General features: G+C 36.6%; 1 long non-coding RNA gene across 1 annotated transcript; it reads left to right on the plus strand.

The window, feature by feature from the left end:
• The first annotated feature begins 1,915 nt into the window (after positions 1-1,915).
• LOC130995733 (uncharacterized) lies at positions 1,916-5,111 on the plus strand. Its single transcript, XR_009092254.1, has 3 exons — positions 1,916-2,123; positions 4,198-4,262; positions 4,853-5,111. It is a non-coding gene; the product is annotated as an uncharacterized LOC130995733 (long non-coding RNA).
• Positions 5,112-7,116: the final 2,005 nt, after the last annotated feature.

Raw genomic sequence — 7,116 nt, forward strand, 5'->3', positions numbered from 1 at the left:
CGAAAAGATGGAGAAGCTACGAGGAAGAATAAGGATAAGAAGTTTCAAGAATTACAACGACGAATCAGATAATACTATCTTCTTTGAAGGGAAGATATGCATGTCCATGACAATGAACTTAAGAATAAGATAAAGCCATGGCACCCATATACTGTCACCAGGAAGTACTAAGATGTATTAAGATCTAGAAAAATTCTAGTTAGGAGGAATGAAACGAGATGTAACCTCATTTGTTGAAATATGTCTTGCGTGCTAGCAAGTGAAGGTTTTACAACATATCACATTGTTACTTTGAGTCTTCGAGCTCATAAAGTCAAGCTTAATGTCGTGTTTGGGACAAACTGAGCCCTTAACGAACCAATGAATTTCGTTGTCGAGATGGATTTTTTCGAATCCATCATACTTAAGCAAAGGTTGTCACGAAAGGGGGCAGTCAATGCCCACATGACTCGAGATTCCTTCGATGAATGAATAAAAGTTTATAACGGCGTTTTAGGCTGACTGCCTACATGCTCGAAATGGTTGGTCTCCTTACAAACTGTTTAAGTTGCCTTAAGAATGCTCTAGAGATATTCGTCATTATAGTTCCGCTTAAACGACATAGAAATTATTAATAAGGTATGTTGAGGACGACCGAGCTAAACCGGGGTGAAAGCTGAGAACATGTTTTTGCCACTCATTGTGAGACATATAATACCAGTTATCAATCGACTATCGATAGATTGGCAAATGAGGCGTTATACCTGAGGAAATATAGATCACCACTTTGTTAGGATGAAATGGCGAGATGATTGAGATCGTCCGTCAAATCAAAAAAAGGAATCAAGGAGGCCCAGGATAGACAGAAGTCATATGCTGACAAGCGCCGAAAGGACCTATAGTTTGAGGATGTAAAGAAAATTTTTCTGAAGGTTTCTCCATCAAGAGGAATCGTTAGATTCGGTGTAAAGGGTAAACCTAAACCCCGTTTTATAGGCTCATACGAGATTGTAGAAAGGATAGACCCAATAACTTACTGGTTGGCGTTAGCGCTAAGCTTTGAGAATGTGCGTAATGTATCCCATGTCGCAAATAGAGAAGTATGTTTACGATTCAAAGCATATGATCCATAAGAACAACATTATTATTAGTCAATATTTGAGTTACGAAGGAAGATCCAAATCTATCTTAGATCGGGAAGTTCAGGTACTAAGGACTAAGTCAATACCGATAGTAAGGGACCTATGAATATATCATGGTCAATAATAGACTACCGTCTAACAGGAAAGTGAAGTACTCAGAGTTATTTTCTGAGGTACAAATTTCGGGACGAAATTTATGTTAAGGGGGATAGTATGTAATGCCCCGACTTTTTATTAAGGATTATAGACTTTTAATTATTGATTTAAGGATTTCTTATGGTAATTAGGGTTCAGCATCCATTAATAAAATACGGACTTATGTGAATTTGATGATTACATACGTGATAATTTATTTTTATTTTTATTTCAACGGATGATGCACTCAAAATATATTTTGAGTCCATTAAGAGAATGATGGAGCTCAAAGATTTATTTTGAGTTTTCAAATCGAAAAAAAAAAATTTATGTATTTATTTATTTTTACCGAGAAATTTAGGAATGATGAGTTATAAAAATTTTCCATCAATATTTTTCTCAAATTATTTTCCTATGATGTATTTATAAATTGAGAGAGTGCACTAATGTTAGTGCTATTTATTCTAATTTTGATCACAAGAGTTTTATGCTCTAGCATTTTATTAATTGATGATTAGTCTTACATATATTTTTTTTCTTACACATGTGTTATTACTACACCACATTTTTATATTTACTTAATGTAACACCCCATTATCCTCCACTAATATTTTCTTTTCCCTACCACTAATCTTTTTCCCTACCATCACTAATATTTTCTTTTCCCTACCACTAATCTTTTTCCCTACCACTACTCCTACCTCTCCACCACACTACTCCTTTTCCCCACCACTACATTCTTTCTCCCACTCTCACAACTTTTCTCCCACCATTATCACACTCCATAGAAGCCTTTGAAGCCCCAAGAGAAGTAGCAAAGCAAGGGAGAGTGTGGGAAAACTATAGAGTGAAGGTTGTGCTTCGAGGGTGAGTTTTTCTTTGCTTTTTCTCAACTGAAAATGCTTTATGGCCATGGATTTTTACACATTTGTGTGCTATATTATGTGAGGATATGTTTTATGATTTTGGATGATTATTTTGGTAGAGTTTATTGGGTGAAAAACCGTGCATGAGGTAAGGCAGCGAATCTGCCATAAGCACACTGCTCGGCAGTGTTTTGCAAGGCGATTCCAGCCATCCAAACGGTTCCCAAAAATTCCCAAATTAATTGTGTATCATCTTTCATATGTTTTCTATACTTTGGTAAAATTTCAGAAGGTTTGGAGCTCTTATGATTTATTTATGAATTTGTAAACATCACTGCCCATCTGGAATACATTTTTGGTAAACAATCTTTGGGAGGCCATAAGTAAAGTTTCAATTGGTGAAAACCTTTGAAACTTGAATATGTCACTCTAGACTCCCGTATCTTTCTTTTGACATCGGTCTCACCATTTTTGAGTAAGGAAAACAACCGGTATAAATTCTTGAAATCTAGTTCTTATTCCTTGTACCATCCAGTAGATTTTACAAACCTACGACTTTGAGGTGGCAAAGGCCGACTTAAATCTTTGATTCTCAAGCCTATCTTTCTACTGAATATTCACTGACATGTTGGGAACTTACTTGTTCAGTTTTAGAATTTTTGGTGAAGCCTAAAGTGGTTTTTCCGATTTATGTTCTAAATCTGCCAAACTTGAACTCTTTTTGTGCACTGAACTTTAGACAGTCATATCTTCTAAACCATGAATGTTCTTGGAGTAAATCCAACTGTAGAGTGTTATGATCTCTCCCTAGTTTCCAGATTGACCCTTGGGGTTCCCAGTGGAGTTTTGTAAAGGGAGATATGAATTTTTAAAGAAAGCCCACTGACTTGGTTGTAATCTGGAAATCTGAAATTTTCAGATTTTTGCTTGTTAAATACCCATCTTTGAGAGGGCATATCTTGCTCGTTTGAATTTTTTTCATTCGATTCAAATTGGAGAATGATCCTTGAAATGTCTAGTTTCCAGAATGTCTTTTGGAGCCTCATTTGGAGATCCGAGGCAGATTTGATGTCTGTTGCAAAACAACCTCTTAAGAGCTCAAGTTGTTGAATTATTTTCTATGTATCAAAGTTTATTTTAAAGGATGTTTCATGAAAGATTTAGTATATGTGTGTAACGAGTTTGGGACTATTTAATTTAAATGAGGTCCGTTCTTTTATTTAAATTATGATGGACTTTTAATGAATATTTTTGGGATTAAACTCTTATTTCTTGATTTATATAAATTATTTTTTTTAAGGACTTATAAATATGAATTTCGTAGGCCTACTGACCTACTGTGATCGACGGTTTGTCGATGTCTAATAGCTTTGAAAATTTTATAGCAAGTCCCTACATGAGTCTTGAGTACCCTGGTAAAATTTCAAGCCATTCCAACTTCGTTTGATACTTCTTTAAAATGCAAAACCTAAACTGCACATTACTACCGAGAATTTCAGAGAACAGAGGAAAGAGTCATTCATTTCAGTAGCTTCTTGTGTGATCTAGATTTCCAAATATTTATGGTATTAACCTTATTGTGTTAGCTAGATATCCACCAAAGTTGAGCCCAGTTTGACAACGTTTACTATTTTTCAAAAATCTAAGTTTTCGATTGTTCAAAACTGCCGAACATGGTAGATCGTGGTAAAAACGTCATATCTCTCAAACCACTTGGAGTTTTCGACTCTACTTTTTTTTTATATGAAACTAGACTCGAAGATCTTTCTTTCGGTATGAGTCTCGAGTCCAGGAGATGTCGGAGTCAGAATAGATTAAATTTTGAAGTTGAGTCAGTGTAAAAATAGAGCATGTTTTGATGATGTTTGATTGTGATTCTTATGTGCCTTATGTGTTTGTGTTGCCTATGTGTTTGAATGAGATTAGACGAGGTATGATTGATTTTTGACTGTCTTTAATGTAACGAATTATGGATGCTAGAACCCTAAAACATTAAAAGATACCCTAGGCACGTAGAATTAGACTTTGTCTTATGACAATTTCTTCACGAACTTATCGACTCTTCATCAATGAAGGTCCGGGCGACAGAAAGTGAAGCCGAAGAAGAAACGACTCCACGCCAGCTTTAAGAACAATTGAGGTGGGCATTACTTTTACTATACGTATATAGAGATCCCCTGCGTGTCGTAGGCCTCTTATACGAATATATGCATGAGATGATTTTAACTGTTAATTTCAGTTTATTATTATGCCAAAATGATAAATGACTCTTATGAAATGAAAATGAAAATGTTTATGAAATGAAAAGTTTATGAAATGATTGACTGCCAAAAATGTTTATGTTTTTATATGTATCCTATCTGTGTTGGTTCGCCAACTTTAAAGGAAATCCAATTGGGATCCTATGCTAGACAAAGGTCGCTAGCTAGGGTTAACGTGTACACTCATGGAGACCGCGAGTCGCTTGCGACCGGTCTTGGCGTCCGTGGTAAGGAGGCCTCCTTCCCGGCGCGTGACAGAAAGGACAGATATGGATCATATAGACTGAAAATGGGATGCGCATCCACCTTTATGAAAATGAATGAAATGTTTTAGTAAGCGCAGGTCATTCAAGAAAACCCTGTGTGTTACTGTTGGCAGTTCAATTTATATATGTATGCATGTTGTATTTTCGGCTTATGTCACTGAGTATTTTTATACTCAGCCCTGCATGTATTTCTAAATGTGCAGGTTGAGCAGGCGATGGAATGGATCGGTGTTGAGCGGATTTCCCTTTTGATGTTTATGTAATGAAACCTTGAGTATGCATCTCCATATGCATAACTCACACGTTTTTTTCGCTGCAAACACTCTGACTTATTTATCATTTCTACTTGAACTTATTACTACTTCATTTTAATTAACTTTCAGTTGGGGTCTAGTCGTTATGGCAGACTCATTTGTGAATTACCCAAGTGGTTATATATATATACCACTAGTTTGTTATTAATGTTGGTTACTTAGTAAATCCCCTTTAATTTCCGTTTCTTATTGTTCACCCCAAGTCATAACCCCGGTTAACCCGTCATTGGGATAGTGGGCTGTGACACATACCATGATCACATTTCATCCCTTTTCTTGAAAAAACAAAAAGCTCGGCACTTAAACACCAATTCAATATGTTACCTGCTATCCACAAACTCTTGAAGTATGTGGAAATTAAATGGGACGATGAAGGAGATTGACCAGTTATAGCACCGCTTCTCAGGCGTATTATACCCAGTTTGAGTGAACAGAAATGAACTGGATTAGCGCATAAATAAATGTGGTTTGGTTGAATTAGCAACCACTTAACATAACAAAACAAAGATTAAAGAAGCATGCCTTTCTTTCTTCTTCTAAACTAAGACAATCCCTTATCAGAGCCACAAAACAGAAAACTAGCAAAAACTAAATGTTTGAAGAAGAGAGTGGGGGCATGGATAGATGATTGATACAAAATACTGAATTCAAAGGGCATATGTATATATATACAGACAGTTACTATTTGTCAGTTAGCTTTGCATTTTTACCTGATTATTGGAATATGAGTTCAGGTTGCTTTCACACTGCTTTTATCAGAAGCCATACTACTCCTTTTAGTTTTTAGTTGAAAAATCTCATTGATATCATTATTACTTGAATACAAGCTACATCTAGAATTGAGATTGTGAAAATCTGGATTTCACAGGTGATGTGTAACGAAAAGTTGCAAATATAATTAATTATGTTTGACTTGAAGTGATGATCAAGAAATTAAAATGGTTGGATGATTTATGCCAAAAATATTGAATTTATCTTTCCTAGTCATTCCCAAAAATAATCTTTTAGAAATGAGTTTGGAGAGTTTGACTGCATAGGCATATTGAGTAAATATATTAACATTTTCAGGCTTAGATTTTTCTTAGGACTTCACTCTAAAACATGAATCAGTTTTCCTAAGAGAAAGTGGCAAATTCAATATAACCTGTGATGTTAATACAAGAAATTGGGCTATCTTTAGTTTTCATAATGAATAATCTATAAAGTGAATCGAGAGAGCAGCGTGTTTCCCTGATAATGAACAGGTGGAGCTACAAATCGTCCGTGTATACAACAACTGGACTCCGGACTCTGTGAACACCATCAGACCATTCCAAAGAGGCCGACACCATTTTCGCATTAGTTTGCCACTGAAACTCTCCGACTCTGGCCAAATTCGATGACACCAATAATTGTGTCACTCTCAACTGTGGGATTCCGGTGAACAGTTTCATGAAATCCCATCAAGTCCCAAGATCTTGTAGTTTCGGGGTAAAAACTTGAACTTGGAAAAATTGATATTACTCCTTCAAGACCTGAATGATATTCAGAGAAAAAATAGATGCTAATTCTGAGATGAAAAATACATTATGCAGAGGATCAGCAAAAATTTTTGTGATTTAAGGTAGAAATATGCGTGAATGGAACCTTACTGGCCAACTTTTCGTGTTCTTGAGCCGTGAGATAGGCTGCAAAACTTGTTGTCAGCAGAAAACATTCTCCAAGATGAATTGGATAAAGCAATTCTTACAAACCAAGTGTTTGTGTAGAGCCAGTGAGAAAGAGCGTAATGAAGGCGTGCCAGCATGCGCCGACAGCCAAGCAAGGGCAGGCTAGGGGCCAACCAGAGCTGGCTCTGCCCCTCACAGAATAGCCAAGCGAGAGCAGGCTATGGCACAACCATGGCTGCCTTGTATGGGCTTGTGACAGCCAAGCAAGGGCGGGCTAAGGTTGCTGCCTCCTATCTGCCCCTCACACAACAGCCAAGCCAGAGCTTGCTGCAGTCGATGCCGGGTAGCTGCAAGCCATAGCCGCTTAGGAATTTTAAATTGTTTTCCGTTGAAACCTGTAACACCACAAATCACAACTTACTGCAATTTAATCGAATTCATGCTAACATGTTGCCAGTAAAATGCATGGGAAATTACGACCAAACAAGCTTCTCTCTTACTTGA

The sequence above is a fragment of the Salvia miltiorrhiza genome, chromosome 7 (genome assembly GCF_028751815.1).
Source record: "Salvia miltiorrhiza cultivar Shanhuang (shh) chromosome 7, IMPLAD_Smil_shh, whole genome shotgun sequence".
Lineage (NCBI taxonomy): Eukaryota > Viridiplantae > Streptophyta > Magnoliopsida > Lamiales > Lamiaceae > Salvia > Salvia miltiorrhiza.